Genomic DNA, 2003 nt, shown 5'->3' on the forward strand with positions numbered 1-2003 from the left:
ACAACATAACTAACACAACCGCCATGTCCTCATAAGTGTCACTCCCAATTCCTTTAGCTCCATCATGTCGAGGGTTGTGATACTCACGCGAATGCTTAGAAAACTCTTCTATTAGCTCCTTGATTTCAGCGGGATTTTTCTTCGTCAAAGGTCCTTGAGAATCAAGGAGTTGCCCCTTCATCACATTTACCCCATCATAAAAGATTGATACTTCTTGTTGCACATTAAGATCATTTTGGGGGCAATTTCGAAGTAGTCCCTTGTAACGCTCCCATGCTTCATAAAGTGATTCACCTGGTTGTTGCTCATAGTTAACTATTGACTTCTTGAGTTTAGACACTTTTGATGGTGGGCAAAATTACTAAAAGAATTGTTCACGCATTTGTTCCAATGTAGTAATGGAACCTGGTGGAAGTGCCTTCAACCAATCCTTAACAGCTCCTTTAAAAGTGACTGGAAGCATTCTCAATAACACTGTCTCGCGTGCAACATTTGGAATGTTGAAGTAATTGGCGATGTCATTGACTTCATCAAGGTGCTTATAAGCATCCTCACGATCTTTCACGGAAAATGGAACGTCCTTTAGCGCGGAAAGAATATGTCCTTTAAGCTCGAATATGGCGGTGGCGGGAATCGCGGGTTGCACTAGGCCTGGACGTTGTCCTCTCGGAATCTCGTCTTGTACGTCTCCATTGAAATGTCGGTAATGTCCGCCATTTTGTCTTTTGGCTCGTCTTCGGGTTCGCTCTCTTCTTTTTCTAATTCGGTTTTGGACTCGTATTCAGATTCTTGAGTATTAGAATTTTGCTCAAAGATTTCAACCTTGCTTTCGTCCTTCGAGGGATTGTTCGATTCTCCTACGTTCTTTCCTTTCTTTTTACCAAAAACCGATTTAAGATCTCTGAACGGTGATTTCTTGTCTATCTTTTTACGATGAGATGACTCTGGATCTTTAAGCGGTGGTATCAAAGGTGTATTGGATCCACGAGTCATGTACTGTTGCAACAAAAACAAAAATAAAAACGTAAAAACGAACAAAAAGTAATTAAAAACTCCTACTGAATGTTCACCACGCCGTGGTAATGTTCCCACCTTGTGTTGAAGCAGAAAAACTAAACAGAAAACAGAAACAAAAGAAAACATAAAACAACCGAAATTGCGTCGTGAGCTTAAGGTTCGCGTCGTGACTTTAGTAATTCAGAGAAAAAAAACTAATGCTAAAAATTAACTTTTTGCAGGTTTAACCCCACAAAAAGGATCGATTAGCGTAAAGCGATTAAATTTAAAACTAAATAGTCGTTCCCCGGCAACGGCGCCAAAAACTTGATGCGGTGCATACTATACCTTATCTAGCTTTAAATTTATAACCTAATTACTTATCTATTATTGCACCTATAGGCAGTGTACCTAATCAGTGTATAGCATAGTAAAGTAAGTTGGGGTCGAACACAGGAAACAAATTTAATTAATTAATTTAACTACTAAAATTTAACCTAAAAACAAGCAAAAGTTTAATTGGTTTTTATCTGATTTTGCAAGTTCAGACAAACTTAATCACTTAACTAACGATTCAATCAATTAATAAACACACTTACATTTAGTTTGAATCCACTTCTCCTCTATGGTTAGTTATTATTTATGGATTATTAATGTTGGTTATCAAATATTATGTTATTAGCAATTCAAGTCCAAATTTACTAATGCTTTCACTAATTCATGTAAAACTATGTATGGTCATACAGTAGCAAACACATAATCAATTATAAGATGTAGATAAACTATGTAAGATTGATCAAAATAAACACGATTGTGGTCACAATTTCTGCTCTTGAACACAGCTAAATTTTCTACTTTTATCATTTATCTAAGATTGGGTCGATCCTAGCTCTAGCAATTTAATGGCCACTAAACTACTAGGTAACAAGTTCATGTAGTTCAATGTTCACTAAGCTACACAGAACTTGAATTCAAGCAATCAAAGTATCAAGTATTAACATGCTAGG

General features: G+C 36.6%; 1 non-coding gene across 1 annotated transcript; it reads left to right on the forward strand.

Annotated features, from left to right (window-relative positions):
• The first annotated feature begins 227 nt into the window (after positions 1–227).
• Positions 228–334, forward strand: LOC145110332 (small nucleolar RNA R71). The gene has a single exon (XR_013709714.1). It is a non-coding gene; the product is annotated as a small nucleolar RNA R71 (small nucleolar RNA).
• The last annotated feature ends 1669 nt before the right edge of the window (positions 335–2003 follow it).

The sequence above is a fragment of the Lactuca virosa genome, chromosome 4, assembly GCF_052849685.1.
Source record: "Lactuca virosa cultivar CGN04683 chromosome 4, Lactuca_virosa_CGN04683_v6, whole genome shotgun sequence".
NCBI classification, from domain to species: Eukaryota; Viridiplantae; Streptophyta; class Magnoliopsida; order Asterales; family Asteraceae; genus Lactuca; species Lactuca virosa.